The 22,344-nt window shown below is 40.1% G+C and overlaps 16 non-coding genes across 16 annotated transcripts; all 16 read left to right on the forward strand.

The window, feature by feature from the left end:
* Window positions 1-769: 769 nt before the first annotated feature.
* On the forward strand, window positions 770-841 carry trnah-gug (transfer RNA histidin (anticodon GUG)). Its single transcript has one exon. It is a non-coding gene; the product is annotated as a tRNA-His (tRNA).
* Window positions 842-1,151: 310 nt separating this feature from the next.
* Window positions 1,152-1,223, forward strand: trnag-ucc (transfer RNA glycine (anticodon UCC)). The gene has a single exon. It is a non-coding gene; the product is annotated as a tRNA-Gly (tRNA).
* Window positions 1,224-3,185: 1,962 nt separating this feature from the next.
* Window positions 3,186-3,257, forward strand: trnah-gug (transfer RNA histidin (anticodon GUG)). Its single transcript has one exon. It is a non-coding gene; the product is annotated as a tRNA-His (tRNA).
* A 310-nt stretch (window positions 3,258-3,567) lies between these two features.
* Window positions 3,568-3,639, forward strand: trnag-ucc (transfer RNA glycine (anticodon UCC)). Its single transcript has one exon. It is a non-coding gene; the product is annotated as a tRNA-Gly (tRNA).
* A 2,341-nt stretch (window positions 3,640-5,980) lies between these two features.
* Window positions 5,981-6,053, forward strand: trnag-ucc (transfer RNA glycine (anticodon UCC)). The gene has a single exon. It is a non-coding gene; the product is annotated as a tRNA-Gly (tRNA).
* A 1,967-nt stretch (window positions 6,054-8,020) lies between these two features.
* Window positions 8,021-8,092, forward strand: trnah-gug (transfer RNA histidin (anticodon GUG)). The gene has a single exon. It is a non-coding gene; the product is annotated as a tRNA-His (tRNA).
* Window positions 8,093-8,402: 310 nt separating this feature from the next.
* Window positions 8,403-8,474, forward strand: trnag-ucc (transfer RNA glycine (anticodon UCC)). The gene has a single exon. It is a non-coding gene; the product is annotated as a tRNA-Gly (tRNA).
* Window positions 8,475-10,816: 2,342 nt separating this feature from the next.
* On the forward strand, window positions 10,817-10,888 carry trnag-ucc (transfer RNA glycine (anticodon UCC)). Its single transcript has one exon. It is a non-coding gene; the product is annotated as a tRNA-Gly (tRNA).
* A 1,966-nt stretch (window positions 10,889-12,854) lies between these two features.
* trnah-gug (transfer RNA histidin (anticodon GUG)) lies at window positions 12,855-12,926 on the forward strand. Its single transcript has one exon. It is a non-coding gene; the product is annotated as a tRNA-His (tRNA).
* Window positions 12,927-13,235: 309 nt separating this feature from the next.
* trnag-ucc (transfer RNA glycine (anticodon UCC)) lies at window positions 13,236-13,308 on the forward strand. The gene has a single exon. It is a non-coding gene; the product is annotated as a tRNA-Gly (tRNA).
* A 1,968-nt stretch (window positions 13,309-15,276) lies between these two features.
* On the forward strand, window positions 15,277-15,348 carry trnah-gug (transfer RNA histidin (anticodon GUG)). Its single transcript has one exon. It is a non-coding gene; the product is annotated as a tRNA-His (tRNA).
* Window positions 15,349-15,658: 310 nt separating this feature from the next.
* trnag-ucc (transfer RNA glycine (anticodon UCC)) lies at window positions 15,659-15,730 on the forward strand. Its single transcript has one exon. It is a non-coding gene; the product is annotated as a tRNA-Gly (tRNA).
* Window positions 15,731-17,695: 1,965 nt separating this feature from the next.
* On the forward strand, window positions 17,696-17,767 carry trnah-gug (transfer RNA histidin (anticodon GUG)). Its single transcript has one exon. It is a non-coding gene; the product is annotated as a tRNA-His (tRNA).
* A 309-nt stretch (window positions 17,768-18,076) lies between these two features.
* trnag-ucc (transfer RNA glycine (anticodon UCC)) lies at window positions 18,077-18,149 on the forward strand. The gene has a single exon. It is a non-coding gene; the product is annotated as a tRNA-Gly (tRNA).
* A 1,967-nt stretch (window positions 18,150-20,116) lies between these two features.
* Window positions 20,117-20,188, forward strand: trnah-gug (transfer RNA histidin (anticodon GUG)). The gene has a single exon. It is a non-coding gene; the product is annotated as a tRNA-His (tRNA).
* Window positions 20,189-20,498: 310 nt separating this feature from the next.
* Window positions 20,499-20,570, forward strand: trnag-ucc (transfer RNA glycine (anticodon UCC)). The gene has a single exon. It is a non-coding gene; the product is annotated as a tRNA-Gly (tRNA).
* Window positions 20,571-22,344: the final 1,774 nt, after the last annotated feature.

Raw genomic sequence — 22,344 nt, forward strand, 5'->3', positions numbered from 1 at the left:
GAACTGGTTAATTAACCTTACTATAAAAAACTGATAGATCCAAGTATTTTATATAAACTGCAATACTATAATATGTGGTAACTAGTTGAATTAACTTCACTATAAGAAACTGCTAGATTAAGAGTTTGTTTAATTGTATCATCTCTATATGTACCTACTAGACAATTGTTAGATGGTGATGTGAAAGTGGAATTGTCATATTGTTTACATTGTTGTTAATGTGCTTGAGATTTTGAAAACAATTATTAATTAAAACTTGTAAAGATTATTTTTGGAGTATGATTGCTTGATTTCTCCTGGATAAAAGAGTTTGTGCGGGAACCAACCACTCGAGGTCCTTCTCCTCAATAAACACACGGTGGCGTAGTGAAAATAACATAAATTTCGCTATCTGTATATAAAGACCTGCTACACTTCAATACTACTGCCGCTACTCGGACACCACACACGGAATCATTGTAAACACACCGCCATAGCACAGGCTGCCGACCAGCCATACCGCCGCCGTCACGAGAGCCTCCCATTCCCTTACATCCTGCTTCCTATTCCGCTCCCCCTTGTCTTTAAAACCAGCCTTTGAAATGAGCCAGGTAAAGGGGAATCATCCTCTGATTGGCGCAGGGAAAGAAACGAAAGATTCTAAAAATGAAAGTAGCCTAATTAAAACAATAAAACAAAACACATAGCAGCGACCTGCTGCAATTGTTCTGCCGTGTGTGTAGCACGGAGTGCCCAGCTGACAAAACAAACACGAGCTTCTCGGTAGTTCGCCGTGATCGTATAGTGGTTAGTACTTTGCGTTGTGGCCGCAACAACCCCGGTTCGAATCCGGGTCACGGCAGGTGCAATCCTCACACGGCAGAGAAGCTTGTTCTTTTTTTTCACACGCCATCTTCATGGCATGCACCTTTTTGAAAGAAAATAGAATACAATAATTGCTTCATCGTGTTAGTACAGGCATGATGCACACCAGCCTGCTGTGTACGAAATAATAATTACAGAAATAATCAATCTATAAACACCATAAAAATCTCCCACAAACACCAGTCGCTGTATTAACGCTTATCGAGTAGAGGCAAGACGGGACCTGTCCCAGCAGCCAACGTTACAGTGGCTTAATTCAATCTTTGAAGGTGATTTTGAGAACGGAGGCGTTGGTGGTATAGTGGTGAGCATAGCTGCCTTCCAAGCAGTTGACCCGGGTTCGATTCCCGGCCAACGCAAGTCTTTTTTGAACTTTTTCATTTAACATTGGAATAAAGCGTAATACATTCCCCAACTAATTTGCCTTACTGGTTAATAGTCTTAAAAGCATAACTTTGAAAGTATCACTGTGAGTTATAATGATCTGTGAGGTGATATTAGTCACTACATTAAGCCCCATCAAACGAATGTGTTCATTTGGAATCATGCATTGATAATGCGTTGTCGGGAAAACTGCAAATATGTATGGAAGCGTGAGTTGAATGATTAATCACATTCAAAGGATTGATATGGTCCTGTTGTTCGTCCTGCCACATAACAATGGCGTTGCAGTTACATGCGCTGCAAAATCAAATATTTAAAATTAAACAACCATCTGATAAAACTTACTGCAGCCGGATTGTTTTAGACACACATGGGCGCATGAAAAAAATCAAACATATGTTACCAAAATAGTCATTTGCTGTATGATGTACAGCAACTGTGAAATGAATGGTTTTATAATCTGTTATGTGAGACTTCTGTTGAATTTTTAAGCATTTGATTCCCTGTGTACACAAAGATGGCAGTCCTGATTTAACGAGTGGGCAAGCAGAGCTCTCGGTGACTGATTTGTCAGTCTTTTTCAGTCACGTGATTGAGCGCCTTCCCGGCAATGCATCGTAATTAGAAAAGTGTAATGCAAGATATTGAACACGGACACATCCGGGATTTGAACCCGGGAACTCGCGCACCCGAAGCAAGAATCATACCCCTAGATTAAACAGCCAAATGCTGGCGGCGATTTGGTTCCACGAGCTTCCAAAGAAGCGTAGACCTAGATGCTCTGTATTGAGGAATTAGTGTCACCTTGCTGTGTGCCTGTTAGGGGCAGTCTGATTTGCTTTACCTGGAGGCTAGCATTTCTATGGGCATCGAGAGGTGGTCGCTATAAATGAGGAAACTTGTTAAGATAGGATTTAGTTTCGATATACATACATAAAAAATAAACAAAACAAAACTGTGTTTCGTTGTTTTGCAAAGGGATGCACTGCAATTTGTTATATTTTATTTTATTCTTGCGAGCACGCAGCTGTTTTATATATTCATTTTAAATAGATTGGGGGAAATTGGTACTGTGTACTTTACAAATGTAATCTAGATTGTAACGAGACCATTCAAGTGCTGACGTTGTTGTCTACTTTGTATGTACCACAAAAAGAACAGATTTGCTGAACTGGTTAATTAACCTTACTATAAAAAACTGATAGATCCAAGTATTTTATATAAACTGCAATACTATAATATGTGGTAACTAGTTGAATTAACTTCACTATAAGAAACTGCTAGATTAAGAGTTTGTTTAATTGTATCATCTCTATATGTACCTACTAGACAATTGTTAGATGGTGATGTGAAAGTGGAATTGTCATATTGTTTACATTGTTGTTAATGTGCTTGAGATTTTGAAAACAATTATTAATTAAAACTTGTAAAGATTATTTTTGGAGTATGATTGCTTGATTTCTCCTGGATAAAAGAGTTTGTGCGGGAACCAACCACTCGAGGTCCTTCTCCTCAATAAACACACGGTGGCGTAGTGAAAATAACATAAATTTCGCTATCTGTATATAAAGACCTGCTACACTTCAATACTACTGCCGCTACTCGGACACCACACACGGAATCATTGTAAACACACCGCCATAGCACAGGCTGCCGACCAGCCATACCGCCGCCGTCACGAGAGCCTCCCATTCCCTTACATCCTGCTTCCTATTCCGCTCCCCCTTGTCTTTAAAACCAGCCTTTGAAATGAGCCAGGTAAAGGGGAATCATCCTCTGATTGGCGCAGGGAAAGAAACGAAAGATTCTAAAAATGAAAGTAGCCTAATTAAAACAATAAAACAAAACACATAGCAGCGACCTGCTGCAATTGTTCTGCCGTGTGTGTAGCACGGAGTGCCCAGCTGACAAAACAAACACGAGCTTCTCGGTAGTTCGCCGTGATCGTATAGTGGTTAGTACTTTGCGTTGTGGCCGCAACAACCCCGGTTCGAATCCGGGTCACGGCAGGTGCAATCCTCACACGGCAGAGAAGCTTGTTCTTTTTTTTCACACGCCATCTTCATGGCATGCACCTTTTTGAAAGAAAATAGAATACAATAATTGCTTCATCGTGTTAGTACAGGCATGATGCACACCAGCCTGCTGTGTACGAAATAATAATTACAGAAATAATCAATCTATAAACACCATAAAAATCTCCCACAAACACCAGTCGCTGTATTAACGCTTATCGAGTAGAGGCAAGACGGGACCTGTCCCAGCAGCCAACGTTACAGTGGCTTAATTCAATCTTTGAAGGTGATTTTGAGAACGGAGGCGTTGGTGGTATAGTGGTGAGCATAGCTGCCTTCCAAGCAGTTGACCCGGGTTCGATTCCCGGCCAACGCAAGTCTTTTTTGAACTTTTTCATTTAACATTGGAATAAAGCGTAATACATTCCCCAACTAATTTGCCTTACTGGTTAATAGTCTTAAAAGCATAACTTTGAAAGTATCACTGTGAGTTATAATGATCTGTGAGGTGATATTAGTCACTACATTAAGCCCCATCAAACGAATGTGTTCATTTGGAATCATGCATTGATAATGCGTTGTCGGGAAAACTGCAAATATGTATGGAAGCGTGAGTTGAATGATTAATCACATTCAAAGGATTGATATGGTCCTGTTGTTCGTCCTGCCACATAACAATGGCGTTGCAGTTACATGCGCTGCAAAATCAAATATTTAAAATTAAACAACCATCTGATAAAACTTACTGCAGCCGGATTGTTTTAGACACACATGGGCGCATGAAAAAAATGAAACATATGTTACCAAAATAGTCATTGCTGTATGATGTACAGCAACTGTGAAATGAATGGTTTTATAATCTGTTATGTGAGACTTCTGTTGAATTTTTAAGCATTTGATTCCCTGTGTACACAAAGATGGCAGTCCTGATTTAACGAGTGGGCAAGCAGAGCTCTCGGTGACTGATTTGTCAGTCTTTTTCAGTCACGTGATTGAGCGCCTTCCCGGCAATGCATCGTAATTAGAAAAGTGTAATGCAAGATATTGAACACGGACACATCCGGGATTTGAACCCGGGAACTCGCGCACCCGAAGCAAGAATCATACCCCTAGATTAAACAGCCAAATGCTGGCGGCGATTTGGTTCCACGAGCTTCCAAAGAAGCGTAGACCTAGATGCTCTGTATTGAGGAATTTGTGTCACTTGCTGTGTGCCTGTTAGGGGCAGTCTGATTTGCTTTACCTGGAGGCTAGCATTTCTATGGGCATCGAGAGGTGGTCGCTATAAATGAGGAAACTTGTTAAGATAGGATTTAGTTTCGATATACATACATAAAAAATAAACAAAACAAAACTGTGTTTCGTTGTTTTGCAAAGGGATGCACTGCAATTTGTTATATTTTATTTTATTCTTGCGAGCACGCAGCTGTTTTATATATTCATTTTAAATAGATTGGGGGAAATTGGTACTGTGTACTTTACAAATGTAATCTAGATTGTAACGAGACCATTCAAGTGCTGACGTTGTTGTCTACTTTGTATGTACCACAAAAAGAACAGATTTGCTGAACTGGTTAATTAACCTTACTATAAAAAACTGATAGATCCAAGTATTTTATATAAACTGCAATACTATAATATGTGGTAACTAGTTGAATTAACTTCACTATAAGAAACTGCTAGATTAAGAGTTTGTTTAATTGTATCAGCTCTATATGTATCTACTAGACAATTGTTAGATGGTGAAGTGAAAGTGGAATTGTCATATTGTTTACATTGTTGTTAATGTGCTTGAGATTTTGAAAACAATTATTAATTAAAACTTGTAAAGATTATTTTTGGAGTATGATTGCTTGATGTCTCCTGGATAAAAGAGTTTGTGCGGGAACCAACCACTCGAGGTCCTTGTCCTCAATAAACACACGGTGGCGTAGTGAAAATAACATAAATTTTGCTATCTGTATGTAAAGACCTGCTACACTTCAATACTACTGCCGCTACTCGGACACCACACACGGAATCATTGTAAACACACCGCCATAGCACAGGCTGCCGACCAGCCAAACCGCCGCCGTCACGAGAGCCTCCCGTTCCCTTACATCCTGCTTCCTATTCCGCTCCCCCTTGTCTTTAAAACCAGCCTTTGAAATGAGCCAGGTAAAGGGGAATCATCCTCTGATTGGCGCAGGGAAAGAAACGAAAGATTCTAAAAATGAAAGTAGCCTAATTAAAACAATAAAACAAAACACATAGCAGCGACCTGCTGCAATTGTTCTGCCGTGTGTGTAGCACGGAGTGCCCAGCTGACAAAACAAACACGAGCTTCTCGGTAGTTCGCCGTGATCGTATAGTGGTTAGTACTTTGCGTTGTGGCCGCAACAACCCCGGATCGTATCCGGGTCACGGCAGGTGCAATCCTCACACGGCAGAGAAGCTTGTTCTTTTTTTTCACACGCCATCTTCATGGCATGCACCTTTTTGAAAGAAAATAGAATACAATAATTGCTTCATCGTGTTAGTACAGGCATGATGCACACCAGCCTGCTGTGTATGAAATAATAATTACAGAAATAATCAATCTATAAACACCATAAAAATCTCCCACAAACACCAGTCGCTGTATTAACGCTTATCGAGTAGAGGCAAGACGGGACCTGTCCCAGCAGCCAACGTTACAGTGGCTTAATTCAATCTTTGAAGGTGATTTTGAGAACGGAGCCGTTGGTGGTATAGTGGTGAGCATAGCTGCCTTCCAAGCAGTTGACCCGGGTTCGATTCCCGGCCAACGCAAGTCTTTTTTGAACTTTTTCATTTAACATTGGAATAAAGCGTAATACATTCCCCAACTAATTTGCCTTACTGGTTAATAGTCTTAAAAGCATAACTTTGAAAGTATCACTGTGAGTTATAATGATCTGTGAGGTGATATTAGTCACTACATTAAGCCCCATCAAACGAATGTGTTCATTTGGAATCATGCATTGATAATGCGTTGTCGGGAAAACTGCAAATATGTATGGAAGCGTGAGTTGAATGATTAATCACATTCTAAGGATTGATATGGTCCTGTTGTTCGTCCTGCCACATAACAATGGCGTTGCAGTTACATGCGCTGCAAAATCAAATATTTAAAATTAAACAACCATCTGATAAAACTTACTGCAGCCGGATTGTTTTAGACACACATGGGCGCATGAAAAAAATCAAACATATGTTACCAAAATAGTCATTGCTGTATGATGTACAGCAACTGTGAAATGAATGGTTTTATAATCTGTTATGTGAGACTTCTGTTGAATTTTTAAGCATTTGATTCCCTGTGTACACAAAGATGGCAGTCCTGATTTAACGAGTGGGCAAGCAGAGCTCTCGGTGACTGATTTGTCAGTCTTTTTCAGTCACGTGATTGAGCGCCTTCCCGGCAATGCATCGTAATTAGAAAAGTGTAATGCAAGATATTGAACACGGACACATCCGGGATTTGAACCCGGGAACTCGCGCACCCGAAGCAAGAATCATACCCCTAGATTAAACAGCCAAATGCTGGCGGCGATTTGGTTCCACGAGCTTCCAAAGAAGCGTAGACCTAGATGCTCTGTATTGAGGAATTAGTGTCACCTTGCTGTGTGCCTGTTAGGGGCAGTCTGATTTGCTTTACCTGGCGGCTAGCATTTCTATGGGCATCGAGAGGTGGTCGCTATAAATGAGGAAACTTGTTAAGATAGGATTTAGTTTCGATATGCATACATACACATAAAAAATAAACAAAACAAAACTGTGTTTCGTTGTTTTGCAAAGGGATGCACTGCAATTTGTTATATTTTATTTTATTCTTGCGAGCACGCAGCTGTTTTATATATTCATTTTAAATAGATTGGGGGAAATTGGTACTGTGTACTTTACAAATGTAATCTAGATTGTAACGAGACCATTCAAGTGCTGACGTTGTTGTCTACTTTGTATGTACCACAAAAAGAACAGATTTGCTGAACTGGTTAATTAACCTTACTATAAAAAACTGATAGATCCAAGTATTTTATATAAACTGCAATACTATAATATGTGGTAACTAGTTGAATTAACTTCACTATAAGAAACTGCTAGCTTAAGAGTTTGTTTAATTGTATCATCTCTATATGTACCTACTAGACAATTGTTAGATGGTGAAGTGAAAGTGGAATTGTCATATTGTTTACATTGTTGTTAATGTGCTTGAGATTTTGAAAACAATTATTAATTAAAACTTGTAAAGATTATTTTTGGAGTATGATTGCTTGATTTCTCCTGGATAAAAGAGTTTGTGCGGGAACCAACCACTCGAGGTCCTTGTCCTCAATAAACACACGGTGGCGTAGTGAAAATAACATAAATTTCGCTATCTGTATATAAAGACCTGCTACACTTCAATACTACTGCCGCTACTCGGACACCACACACGGAATCATTGTAAACACACCGCCATAGCACAGGCTGCCGACCAGCCATACCGCCGCCGTCACGAGAGCCTCCCGTTCCCTTACATCCTGCTTCCTATTCCGCTCCCCCTTGTCTTTAAAACCAGCCTTTGAAATGAGCCAGGTAAAGGGGAATCATCCTCTGATTGGCGCAGGGAAAGAAACGAAAGATTCTAAAAATGAAAGTAGCCTAATTAAAACAATAAAACAAAACACATAGCAGCGACCTGCTGCAATTGTTCTGCCGTGTGTGTAGCACGGAGTGCCCAGCTGACAAAACAAACACGAGATTCTCGGTAGTTCGCCGTGATCGTATAGTGGTTAGTACTTTGCGTTGTGGCCGCAACAACCCCGGTTCGAATCCGGGTCACGGCAGGTGCAATCCTCACACGGCAGAGAAGCTTGTTCTTTTTTTTCACACGCCATCTTCATGGCATGCACCTTTTTGAAAGAAAATAGAATACAATAATTGCTTCATCGTGTTAGTACAGGCATGATGCACACCAGCCTGCTGTGTACGAAATAATAATTACAGAAATAATCAATCTATAAACACCATAAAAATCTCCCACAAACACCAGTCGCTGTATTAACGCTTATCGAGTAGAGGCAAGACGGGACCTGTCCCAGCAGCCAACGTTACAGTGGCTTAATTCAATCTTTGAAGGTGATTTTGAGAACGGAGGCGTTGGTGGTATAGTGGTGAGCATAGCTGCCTTCCAAGCAGTTGACCCGGGTTCAATTCCCGGCCAACGCAAGTCTTTTTTGAACTTTTTCATTTAACATTGGAATAAAGCGTAATACATTCCCCAACTAATTTGCCTTACTGGTTAATAGTCTTAAAAGCATAACTTTGAAAGTATCACTGTGAGTTATAATGATCTGTGAGGTGATATTAGTCACTACATTAAGCCCCATCAAACGAATGTGTTCATTTGGAATCATGCATTGATAATGCGTTGTCGGGAAAACTGCAAATATGTATGGAAGCGTGAGTTGAATGATTAATCACATTCAAAGGATTGATATGGTCCTGTTGTTCGTCCTGCCACATAACAATGGCGTTGCAGTTACATGCGCTGCAAAATCAAATATTTAAAATTAAACAACCATCTGATAAAACTTACTGCAGCCGGATTGTTTTAGACACACATGGGCGCATGAAAAAAATCAAACATATGTTACCAAAATAGTCATTGCTGTATGATGTACAGCAACTGTGAAATGAATGGTTTTATAATCTGTTATGTGAGACTTCTGTTGAATTTTTAAGCATTTGATTCCCTGTGTACACAAAGATGGCAGTCCTGATTTAACGAGTGGGCAAGCAGAGCTCTCGGTGACTGATTTGTCAGTCTTTTTCAGTCACGTGATTGAGCGCCTTCCCGGCAATGCATCGTAATTAGAAAAGTGTAATGCAAGATATTGAACACGGACACATCCGGGATTTGAACCCGGGAACTCGCGCACCCGAAGCAAGAATCATACCCCTAGATTAAACAGCCAAATGCTGGCGGCGATTTGGTTCCACGAGCTTCCAAAGAAGCGTAGACCTAGATGCTCTGTATTGAGGAATTTGTGTCACTTGCTGTGTGCCTGTTAGGGGCAGTCTGATTTGCTTTACCTGGAGGCTAGCATTTCTATGGGCATCGAGAGGTGGTCGCTATAAATGAGGAAACTTGTTAAGATAGGATTTAGTTTCGATATACATACATAAAAAATAAACAAAACAAAACTGTGTTTCGTTGTTTTGCAAAGGGATGCACTGCAATTTGTTATATTTTATTTTATTCTTGCGAGCACGCAGCTGTTTTATATATTCATTTTAAATAGATTGGGGGAAATTGGTACTGTGTACTTTACAAATGTAATCTAGATTGTAACGAGACCATTCAAGTGCTGACGTTGTTGTCTACTTTGTATGTACCACAAAAAGAACAGATTTGCTGAACTGGTTAATTAACCTTACTATAAAAAACTGATAGATCCAAGTATTTTATATAAACTGCAATACTATAATATGTGGTAACTAGTTGAATTAACTTCACTATAAGAAACTGCTAGATTAAGAGTTTGTTTAATTGTATCAGCTCTATATGTATCTACTAGACAATTGTTAGATGGTGAAGTGAAAGTGGAATTGTCATATTGTTTACATTGTTGTTAATGTGCTTGAGATTTTGAAAACAATTATTAATTAAAACTTGTAAAGATTATTTTTGGAGTATGATTGCTTGATGTCTCCTGGATAAAAGAGTTTGTGCGGGAACCAACCACTCGAGGTCCTTGTCCTCAATAAACACACGGTGGCGTAGTGAAAATAACATAAATTTCGCTATCTGTATGTAAAGACCTGCTACACTTCAATACTACTGCCGCTACTCGGACACCACACACGGAATCATTGTAAACACACCGCCATAGCACAGGCTGCCGACCAGCCAAACCGCCGCCGTCACGAGAGCCTCCCGTTCCCTTACATCCTGCTTCCTATTCCGCTCCCCCTTGTCTTTAAAACCAGCCTTTGAAATGAGCCAGGTAAAGGGGAATCATCCTCTGATTGGCGCAGGGAAAGAAACGAAAGATTCTAAAAATGAAAGTAGCCTAATTAAAACAATAAAACAAAACACATAGCAGCGACCTGCTGCAATTGTTCTGCCGTGTGTGTAGCACGGAGTGCCCAGCTGACAAAACAAACACGAGCTTCTCGGTAGTTCGCCGTGATCGTATAGTGGTTAGTACTTTGCGTTGTGGCCGCAACAACCCCGGATCGTATCCGGGTCACGGCAGGTGCAATCCTCACACGGCAGAGAAGCTTGTTCTTTTTTTTCACACGCCATCTTCATGGCATGCACCTTTTTGAAAGAAAATAGAATACAATAATTGCTTCATCGTGTTAGTACAGGCATGATGCACACCAGCCTGCTGTGTATGAAATAATAATTACAGAAATAATCAATCTATAAACACCATAAAAATCTCCCACAAACACCAGTCGCTGTATTAACGCTTATCGAGTAGAGGCAAGACGGGACCTGTCCCAGCAGCCAACGTTACAGTGGCTTAATTCAATCTTTGAAGGTGATTTTGAGAACGGAGGCGTTGGTGGTATAGTGGTGAGCATAGCTGCCTTCCAAGCAGTTGACCCGGGTTCGATTCCCGGCCAACGCAAGTCTTTTTTGAACTTTTTCATTTAACATTGGAATAAAGCGTAATACATTCCCCAACTAATTTGCCTTACTGGTTAATAGTCTTAAAAGCATAACTTTGAAAGTATCACTGTGAGTTATAATGATCTGTGAGGTGATATTAGTCACTACATTAAGCCCCATCAAACGAATGTGTTCATTTGGAATCATGCATTGATAATGCGTTGTCGGGAAAACTGCAAATATGTATGGAAGCGTGAGTTGAATGATTAATCACATTCAAAGGATTGATATGGTCCTGTTGTTCGTCCTGCCACATAACAATGGCGTTGCAGTTACATGCGCTGCAAAATCAAATATTTAAAATTAAACAACCATCTGATAAAACTTACTGCAGCCGGATTGTTTTAGACACACATGGGCGCATGAAAAAAATCAAACATATGTTACCAAAATAGTCATTGCTGTATGATGTACAGCAACTGTGAAATGAATGGTTTTATAATCTGTTATGTGAGACTTCTGTTGAATTTTTAAGCATTTGATTCCCTGTGTACACAAAGATGGCAGTCCTGATTTAACGAGTGGGCAAGCAGAGCTCTCGGTGACTGATTTTTCAGTCTTTTTCAGTCACGTGATTGAGCGCCTTCCCGGCAATGCATCGTAATTAGAAAAGTGTAATGCAAGATATTGAACACGGACACATCCGGGATTTGAACCCGGGAACTCGCGCACCCGAAGCAAGAATCATACCCCTAGATTAAACAGCCAAATGCTGGCGGCGATTTGGTTCCACGAGCTTCCAAAGAAGCGTAGACCTAGATGCTCTGTATTGAGGAATTAGTGTCACCTTGCTGTGTGCCTGTTAGGGGCAGTCTGATTTGCTTTACCTGGCGGCTAGCATTTCTATGGGCATCGAGAGGTGGTCGCTATAAATGAGGAAACTTGTTAAGATAGGATTTAGTTTCGATATGCATACATACACATAAAAATAAACAAAACAAAACTGTGTTTCGTTGTTTTGCAAAGGGATGCACTGCAATTTGTTATATTTTATTTTATTCTTGCGAGCACGCAGCTGTTTTATATATTCATTTTAAATAGATTGGGGGAAATTGGTACTGTGTACTTTACAAATGTAATCTAGATTGTAACGAGACCATTCAAGTGCTGACGTTGTTGTCTACTTTGTATGTACCACAAAAAGAACAGATTTGCTGAACTGGTTAATTAACCTTACTATAAAAAACTGATAGATCCAAGTATTTTATATAAACTGCAATACTATAATATGTGGTAACTAGTTGAATTAACTTCACTATAAGAAACTGCTAGATTAAGAGTTTGTTTAATTGTATCAGCTCTATATGTACCTACTAGACAATTGTTAGATGGTGAAGTGAAAGTGGAATTGTCATATTGTTTACATTGTTGTTAATGTGCTTGAGATTTTGAAAACAATTATTAATTAAAACTTGTAAAGATTATTTTTGGAGTATGATTGCTTGGTTTCTCCTGGATAAAAGAGTTTGTGCGGGAACCAACCACTCGAGGTCCTTGTCCTCAATAAACACACGGTGGCGTAGTGAAAATAACATAAATTTCGCTATCTGTATATAAAGACCTGCTACACTTCAATACTACTGCCGCTACTCGGACACCACACACGGAATCATTGTAAACACACCGCCATAGCACAGGCTGCCGACCAGCCATACCGCCGCCGTCACGAGAGCCTCCCGTTCCCTTACATCCTGCTTCCTATTCCGCTCCCCCTTGTCTTTAAAACCAGCCTTTGAAATGAGCCAGGTAAAGGGGGATCATCCTCTGATTGGCGCAAGGAAAGAAACGAAAGATTCTAAAAATGAAAGTAGCCTAATGAAAACAATAAAACAAAACACATAGCAGCGACCTGCTGCAATTGTTCTGCCGTGTGTGTAGCACGGAGTGCCCAGCTGACAAAACAAACACGAGCTTCTCGGTAGTTTGCCGTGATCGTATAGTGGTTAGTACTTTGCGTTGTGGCCGCAACAACCCCGGTTCGAATCCGGGTCACGGCAGGTGCAATCCTCACACGGCAGAGAAGCTTGTTCGTTTTTTTCACACGCCATCTTCATGGCATGCACCTTTTTGAAAGAAAATAGAATACAATAATTGCTTCATCGTGTTAGTACAGGCATGATGCACACCAGCCTGCTGTGTATGAAATAATAATTACAGAAATAATCAATCTATAAACACCATAAAAATCTCCCACAAACACCAGTCGCTGTATTAACGCTTATCGAGTAGAGGCAAGACGGGACCTGTCCCAGCAGCCAACGTTACAGTGGCTTAATTCAATCTTTGAAGGTGATTTTGAGAACGGAGCCGTTGGTGGTATAGTGGTGAGCATAGCTGCCTTCCAAGCAGTTGACCCGGGTTCGATTCCCGGCCAACGCAAGTCTTTTTTGAACTTTTTCATTTAACATTGGAATAAAGCGTAATACATTCCCCAACTAATTTGCCTTACTGGTTAATAGTCTTAAAAGCATAACTTTGAAAGTATCACTGTGAGTTATAATGATCTGTGAGGTGATATTAGTCACTACATTAAGCCCCATCAAACGAATGTGTTCATTTGGAATCATGCATTGATAATGCGTTGTCGGGAAAACTGCAAATATGTATGGAAGCGTGAGTTGAATGATTAATCACATTCAAAGGATTGATATGGTCCTGTTGTTCGTCCTGCCACATAACAATGGCGTTGCAGTTACATGCGCTGCAAAATCAAATATTTAAAATTAAACAACCATCTGATAAAACTTACTGCAGCCGGATTGTTTTAGACACACATGGGCGCATGAAAAAAATCAAACATATGTTACCAAAATAGTCATTGCTGTATGATGTACAGCAACTGTGAAATGAATGGTTTTATAATCTGTTATGTGAGACTTCTGTTGAATTTTTAAGCATTTGATTCCCTGTGTACACAAAGATGGCAGTCCTGATTTAACGAGTGGGCAAGCAGAGCTCTCGGTGACTGATTTGTCAGTCTTTTTCAGTCACGTGATTGAGCGCCTTCCCGGCAATGCATCGTAATTAGAAAAGTGTAATGCAAGATATTGAACACGGACACATCCGGGATTTGAACCCGGGAACTCGCGCACCCGAAGCAAGAATCATACCCCTAGATTAAACAGCCAAATGCTGGCGGCGATTTGGTTCCACGAGCTTCCAAAGAAGCGTAGACCTAGATGCTCTGTATTGAGGAATTAGTGTCACCTTGCTGTGTGCCTGTTAGGGGCAGTCTGATTTGCTTTACCTGGCGGCTAGCATTTCTATGGGCATCGAGAGGTGGTCGCTATAAATGAGGAAACTTGTTAAGATAGGATTTAGTTTCGATATGCATACATACACATAAAAAATAAACAAAACAAAACTGTGTTTCGTTGTTTTGCAAAGGGATGCACTGCAATTTGTTATATTTTATTTTATTCTTGCGAGCACGCAGCTGTTTTATATATTCATTTTAAATAGATTGGGGGAAATTGGTACTGTGTACTTTACAAATGTAATCTAGATTGTAACGAGACCATTCAAGTGCTGACGTTGTTGTCTACTTTGTATGTACCACAAAAAGAACAGATTTGCTGAACTGGTTAATTAACCTTACTATAAAAAACTGATAGATCCAAGTATTTTATATAAACTGCAATACTATAATATGTGGTAACTAGTTGAATTAACTTCACTATAAGAAACTGCTAGCTTAAGAGTTTGTTTAATTGTATCATCTCTATATGTACCTACTAGACAATTGTTAGATGGTGAAGTGAAAGTGGAATTGTCATATTGTTTACATTGTTGTTAATGTGCTTGAGATTTTGAAAACAATTATTAATTAAAACTTGTAAAGATTATTTTTGGAGTATGATTGCTTGATTTCTCCTGGATAAAAGAGTTTGTGCGGGAACCAACCACTCGAGGTCCTTGTCCTCAATAAACACACGGTGGCGTAGTGAAAATAACATAAATTTCGCTATCTGTATATAAAGACCTGCTACACTTCAATACTACTGCCGCTACTCGGACACCACACACGGAATCATTGTAAACACACCGCCATAGCACAGGCTGCCGACCAGCCATAACGCCGCCGTCACGAGAGCCTCCCATTCCCTTACATCCTGCTTCCTATTCCGCTCCCCCTTGTCTTTAAAACCAGCCTTTGAAATGAGCCAGGTAAAAGGGGAATCATCCTCTGATTGGCGCAGGGAAAGAAACGAAAGATTCTAAAAATGAAAGTAGCCTAATTAAAACAATAAAACAAAACACATAGCAGCGACCTGCTGCAATTGTTCTGCCGTGTGTGTAGCACGGAGTGCCCAGCTGACAAAACAAACACGAGCTTCTCGGTAGTTCGCCGTGATCGTATAGTGGTTAGTACTTTGCGTTGTGGCCGCAACAACCCCGGTTCGAATCCGGGTCACGGCAGGTGCAATCCTCACACGGCAGAGAAGCTTGTTCTTTTTTTTCACACGCCATCTTCATGGCATGCACCTTTTTGAAAGAAAATAGAATACAATAATTGCTTCATCGTGTTAGTACAGGCATGATGCACACCAGCCTGCTGTGTACGAAATAATAATTACAGAAATAATCAATCTATAAACACCATAAAAATCTCCCACAAACACCAGTCGCTGTATTAACGCTTATCGAGTAGAGGCAAGACGGGACCTGTCCCAGCAGCCAACGTTACAGTGGCTTAATTCAATCTTTGAAGGTGATTTTGAGAACGGAGGCGTTGGTGGTATAGTGGTGAGCATAGCTGCCTTCCAAGCAGTTGACCCGGGTTCAATTCCCGGCCAACGCAAGTCTTTTTTGAACTTTTTCATTTAACATTGGAATAAAGCGTAATACATTCCCCAACTAATTTGCCTTACTGGTTAATAGTCTTAAAAGCATAACTTTGAAAGTATCACTGTGAGTTATAATGATCTGTGAGGTGATATTAGTCACTACATTAAGCCCCATCAAACGAATGTGTTCATTTGGAATCATGCATTGATAATGCGTTGTCGGGAAAACTGCAAATATGTATGGAAGCGTGAGTTGAATGATTAATCACATTCAAAGGATTGATATGGTCCTGTTGTTCGTCCTGCCACATAACAATGGCGTTGCAGTTACATGCGCTGCAAAATCAAATATTTAAAATTAAACAACCATCTGATAAAACTTACTGCAGCCGGATTGTTTTAGACACACATGGGCGCATGAAAAAAATCAAACATATGTTACCAAAATAGTCATTGCTGTATGATGTACAGCAACTGTGAAATGAATGGTTTTATAATCTGTTATGTGAGACTTCTGTTGAATTTTTAAGCATTTGATTCCCTGTGTACACAAAGATGGCAGTCCTGATTTAACGAGTGGGCAAGCAGAGCTCTCGGTGACTGATTTGTCAGTCTTTTTCAGTCACGTGATTGAGCGCCTTCCCGGCAATGCATCGTAATTAGAAAAGTGTAATGCAAGATATTGAACACGGACACATCCGGGATTTGAACCCGGGAACTCGCGCACCCGAAGCAAGAATCATACCCCTAGATTAAACAGCCAAATGCTGGCGGCGATTTGGTTCCACGAGCTTCCAAAGAAGCGTAGACCTAGATGCTCTGTATTGAGGAATTTGTGTCACTTGCTGTGTGCCTGTTAGGGGCAGTCTGATTTGCTTTACCTGGAGGCTAGCATTTCTATGGGCATCGAGAGGTGGTCGCTATAAATGAGGAAACTTGTTAAGATAGGATTTAGTTTCGATATGCATACATACACATAAAAATAAACAAAACAAAACTGTGTTTCGTTGTTTTGCAAAGGGATGCACTGCAATTTGTTATATTTTATTTTATTCTTGCGAGCACGCAGCTGTTTTATATATTCATTTTAAATAGATTGGGGGAAATTGGTACTGTGTACTTTACAAATGTAATCTAGATTGTAACGAGACCATTCAAGTGCTGACGTTGTTGTCTACTTTGTATGTACCACAAAAAGAACAGATTTGCTGAACTGGTTAATTAACCTTACTATAAAAAACTGATAGATCCAAGTATTTTATATAAACTGCAATACTATAATATGTGGTAACTAGTTGAATTAACTTCACTATAAGAAACTGCTAGATTAAGAGTTTGTTTAATTGTATCAGCTCTATATGTACCTACTAGACAATTGTTAGATGGTGAAGTGAAAGTGGAATTGTCATATTGTTTACATTGTTGTTAATGTGCTTGAGATTTTGAAAACAATTATTAATTAAAACTTGTAAAGATTATTTTTGGAGTATGATTGCTTGGTTTCTCCTGGATAAAAGAGTTTGTGCGGGAACCAACCACTCGAGGTCCTTGTCCTCAATAAACACACGGTGGCGTAGTGAAAATAACATAAATTTCGCTATCTGTATATAAAGACCTGCTACACTTCAATACTACTGCCGCTACTCGGACACCACACACGGAATCATTGTAAACACACCGCCATAGCACAGGCTGCCGACCAGCCATACCGCCGCCGTCACGAGAGCCTCCCGTTCCCTTACATCCTGCTTCCTATTCCGCTCCCCCTTGTCTTTAAAACCAGCCTTTGAAATGAGCCAGGTAAAGGGGGATCATCCTCTGATTGGCGCAAGGAAAGAAACGAAAGATTCTAAAAATGAAAGTAGCCTAATGAAAACAATAAAACAAAACACATAGCAGCGACCTGCTGCAATTGTTCTGCCGTGTGTGTAGCACGGAGTGCCCAGCTGACAAAACAAACACGAGCTTCTCGGTAGTTTGCCGTGATCGTATAGTGGTTAGTACTTTGCGTTGTGGCCGCAACAACCCCGGTTCGAATCCGGGTCACGGCAGGTGCAATCCTCACACGGCAGAGAAGCTTGTTCGTTTTTTTCACACGCCATCTTCATGGCATGCACCTTTTTGAAAGAAAATAGAATACAATAATTGCTTCATCGTGTTAGTACAGGCATGATGCACACCAGCCTGCTGTGTATGAAATAATAATTACAGAAATAATCAATCTATAAACACCATAAAAATCTCCCACAAACACCAGTCGCTGTATTAACGCTTATCGAGTAGAGGCAAGACGGGACCTGTCCCAGCAGCCAACGTTACAGTGGCTTAATTCAATCTTTGAAGGTGATTTTGAGAACGGAGCCGTTGGTGGTATAGTGGTGAGCATAGCTGCCTTCCAAGCAGTTGACCCGGGTTCGATTCCCGGCCAACGCAAGTCTTTTTTGAACTTTTTCATTTAACATTGGAATAAAGCGTAATACATTCCCCAACTAATTTGCCTTACTGGTTAATAGTCTTAAAAGCATAACTTTGAAAGTATCACTGTGAGTTATAATGATCTGTGAGGTGATATTAGTCACTACATTAAGCCCCATCAAACGAATGTGTTCATTTGGAATCATGCATTGATAATGCGTTGTCGGGAAAACTGCAAATATGTATGGAAGCGTGAGTTGAATGATTAATCACATTCTAAGGATTGATATGGTCCTGTTGTTCGTCCTGCCACATAACAATGGCGTTGCAGTTACATGCGCTGCAAAATCAAATATTTAAAATTAAACAACCATCTGATAAAACTTACTGCAGCCGGATTGTTTTAGACACACATGGGCGCATGAAAAAAATCAAACATATGTTACCAAAATAGTCATTGCTGTATGATGTACAGCAACTGTGAAATGAATGGTTTTATAATCTGTTATGTGAGACTTCTGTTGAATTTTTAAGCATTTGATTCCCTGTGTACACAAAGATGGCAGTCCTGATTTAACGAGTGGGCAAGCAGAGCTCTCGGTGACTGATTTGTCAGTCTTTTTCAGTCACGTGATTGAGCGCCTTCCCGGCAATGCATCGTAATTAGAAAAGTGTAATGCAAGATATTGAACACGGACACATCCGGGATTTGAACCCGGGAACTCGCGCACCCGAAGCAAGAATCATACCCCTAGATTAAACAGCCAAATGCTGGCGGCGATTTGGTTCCACGAGCTTCCAAAGAAGCGTAGACCTAGATGCTCTGTATTGAGGAATTAGTGTCACCTTGCTGTGTGCCTGTTAGGGGCAGTCTGATTTGCTTTACCTGGCGGCTAGCATTTCTATGGGCATCGAGAGGTGGTCGCTATAAATGAGGAAACTTGTTAAGATAGGATTTAGTTTCGATATGCATACATACACATAAAAAATAAACAAAACAAAACTGTGTTTCGTTGTTTTGCAAAGGGATGCACTGCAATTTGTTATATTTTATTTTATTCTTGCGAGCACGCAGCTGTTTTATATATTCATTTTAAATAGATTGGGGGAAATTGGTACTGTGTACTTTACAAATGTAATCTAGATTGTAACGAGACCATTCAAGTGCTGACGTTGTTGTCTACTTTGTATGTACCACAAAAAGAACAGATTTGCTGAACTGGTTAATTAACCTTACTATAAAAAACTGATAGATCCAAGTATTTTATATAAACTGCAATACTATAATATGTGGTAACTAGTTGAATTAACTTCACTATAAGAAACTGCTAGATTAAGAGTTTGTTTAATTGTATCATCTCTATATGTACCTACTAGACAATTGTTAGATGGTGAAGTGAAAGTGGAATTGTCATATTGTTTACATTGTTGTTAATGTGCTTGAGATTTTGAAAACAATTATTAATTAAAACTTGTAAAGATTATTTTTGGAGTATGATTGCTTGATTTCTCCTGGATAAAAGAGTTTGTGCGGGAACCAACCACTCGAGGTCCTTGTCCTCAATAAACACACGGTGGCGTAGTGAAAATAACATAAATTTCGCTATCTGTATGTAAAGACCTGCTACACTTCAATACTACTGCCGCTACTCGGACACCACACACGGAATCATTGTAAACACACCGCCATAGCACAGGCTGCCGACCAGCCATACCGCCGCCGTCACGAGAGCCTCCCGTTCCCTTACATCCTGCTTCCTATTCCGCTCCCCCTTGTCTTTTAAACCAGCCTTTGAAATGAGCCAGGTAAAGGGGAATCATCCTCTGATTGGCGCAGGGAAAGAAACGAAAGATTCTAAAAATGAAAGTAGCCTAATTAAAACAATAAAACAAAACACATAGCAGCGACCTGCTGCAATTGTTCTGCCGTGTGTGTAGCACGGAGTGCCCAGCTGACAAAACAAACACGAGCTTCTCGGTAGTTCGCCGTGATCGTATAGTGGTTAGTACTTTGCGTTGTGGCCGCAACAACCCCGGTTCGAATCCGGGTCACGGCAGGTGCAATCCTCACACGGCAGAGAAGCTTGTTCTTTTTTTTCACACGCCATCTTCATGGCATGCACCTTTTTGAATGAAAATAGAATACAATAATTGCTTCATCGTGTTAGTACAGGCATGATGCACACCAGCCTGCTGTGTATGAAATAATAATTACAGAAATAATCAATCTATAAACACCATAAAAATCTCCCACAAACACCAGTCGCTGTATTAACGCTTATCGAGTAGAGGCAAGACGGGACCTGTCCCAGCAGCCAACGTTACAGTGGCTTAATTCAATCTTTGAAGGTGATTTTGAGAACGGAGGCGTTGGTGGTATAGTGGTGAGCATAGCTTCCTTCCAAGCAGTTGACCCGGGTTCGATTCCCGGCCAACGCAAGTCTTTTTTGAACTTTTTCATTTAACATTGGAATAAAGCGTAATACATTCCCCAACTAATTTGCCTTACTGGTTAATAGTCTTAAAAGCATAACTTTGAAAGTATCACTGTGAGTTATAATGATCTGTGAGGTGATATTAGTCACTACATTAAGCCCCATCAAACGAATGTGTTCATTTGGAATCATGCATTGATAATGCGTTGTCGGGAAAACTGCAAATATGTATGGAAGCGTGAGTTGAATGATTAATCACATTCTAAGGATTGATATGGTCCTGTTGTTCGTCCTGCCACATAACAATGGCGTTGCAGTTACATGCGCTGCAAAATCAAATATTTAAAATTAAACAACCATCTGATAAAACTTACTGCAGCCGGATTGTTTTAGACACACATGGGCGCATGAAAAAAATGAAACATATGTTACCAAAATAGTCATTTGCTGTATGATGTACAGCAACTGTGAAATGAATGGTTTTATAATCTGTTATGTGAGACTTCTGTTGAATTTTTAAGCATTTGATTCCCTGTGTACACAAAGATGGCAGTCCTGATTTAACGAGTGGGCAAGCAGAGCTCTCGGTGACTGATTTGTCAGTCTTTTTCAGTCACGTGATTGAGCGCCTTCCCGGCAATGCATCGTAATTAGAAAAGTGGAATGCAAGATATTGAACACGGACACATCCGGGATTTGAACCCGGGAACTCGCGCACCCGAAGCAAGAATCATACCCCTAGATTAAACAGCCAAATGCTGGCGGCGATTTGGTTCCACGAGCTTCCAAAGAAGCGTAGACCTAGATGCTCTGTATTGAGGAATTAGTGTCACCTTGCTGTGTGCCTGTTAGGGGCAGTCTGATTTGCTTTACCTGGCGGCTAGCATTTCTATGGGCATCGAGAGGTGGTCGCTATAAATGAGGAAACTTGTTAAGATAGGATTTAGTTTCGATATGCATACATAAAAAATAAACAAAACAAAACTGTGTTTCGTTGTTTTGCAAAGGGATGCACTGCAATTTGTTATATTTTATTTTATTCTTGCGAGCACGCAGCTGTTTTATATATTCATTTTAAATAAATTGGGGGAAATTGGTACTGTGTACTTTACAAATGTAATCTAGATTGTAACGAGACCATTCAAGTGCTGACGTTGTTGTCTACTTTGTATGTACCACAAAAAGAACAGATTTGCTGAACTGGTTAATTAACCTTACTATAAAAAACTGATAGATCCAAGTATTTTATATAAACTGCAATACTATAATATGTGGTAACTAGTTGAATTAACTTCACTATAAGAAACTGCTAGCTTAAGAGTTTGTTTAATTGTATCATCTCTATATGTACCTACTAGACAATTGTTAGATGGTGAAGTGAAAGTGGAATTGTCATATTGTTTACATTGTTGTTAATGTGCTTGAGATTTTGAAAACAATTATTAATTAAAACTTGTAAAGATTATTTTTGGAGTATGATTGCTTGATTTCTCCTGGATAAAAGAGTTTGTGCGGGAACCAACCACTCGAGGTCCTTGTCCTCAATAAACACACGGTGGCGTAGTGAAAATAACATAAATTTCGCTATCTGTATATAAAGACCTGCTACACTTCAATACTACTGCCGCTACTCGGACACCACACACGGAATCATTGTAAACACACCGCCATAGCACAGGCTGCCGACCAGCCATACCGCCGCCGTCACGAGAGCCTCCCGTTCCCTTACATCCTGCTTCCTATTCCGCTCCCCCTTGTCTTTTAAACCAGCCTTTGAA

Source organism: Acipenser ruthenus, chromosome 48 (assembly GCF_902713425.1).
Source record: "Acipenser ruthenus chromosome 48, fAciRut3.2 maternal haplotype, whole genome shotgun sequence".
NCBI classification, from domain to species: domain Eukaryota; kingdom Metazoa; phylum Chordata; class Actinopteri; order Acipenseriformes; family Acipenseridae; genus Acipenser; species Acipenser ruthenus.